The 242-nt window shown below is 69.0% G+C and overlaps 1 protein-coding gene across 1 annotated transcript in view; it reads right to left on the reverse strand.

Moving 5' to 3' along the window:
- Positions 1–242, reverse strand: part of MPL (MPL proto-oncogene, thrombopoietin receptor) — a gene marked incomplete at its 3' end in the record, with an annotated part of 6,288 nt that overhangs the window by 2,129 nt on the left and 3,917 nt on the right.

Below are 242 nucleotides of genomic sequence, written 5' to 3' on the forward strand. Positions count from 1 at the left end.
CCGGCGCCAGCCCCTGCAGGAGAGAGGCCAGGTTGGGGAGCAGCTGTGGCCTCCAAATGCCCCTGCCCATCCCTGGCCCCTCTGTATACCTGCCCTGCTGCCGGGGAGGCTGCAGCTGCCCGGGACAGGGGTGCGTGGGTGATGATGGCTGGCTGACTGGAGGGGTCACCAGGGTGTTGCCCAGCAGGGTCCAATGTGGTGCTGCAGGTTGTCTCTGGGGGGCTGGCAGGGCAGCACCGCAC

This window comes from Buceros rhinoceros, unplaced genomic scaffold, assembly GCF_000710305.1.
Source record: "Buceros rhinoceros silvestris isolate BGI_N320 unplaced genomic scaffold, ASM71030v1 scaffold22269, whole genome shotgun sequence".
NCBI lineage: Eukaryota > Metazoa > Chordata > Aves > Bucerotiformes > Bucerotidae > Buceros > Buceros rhinoceros.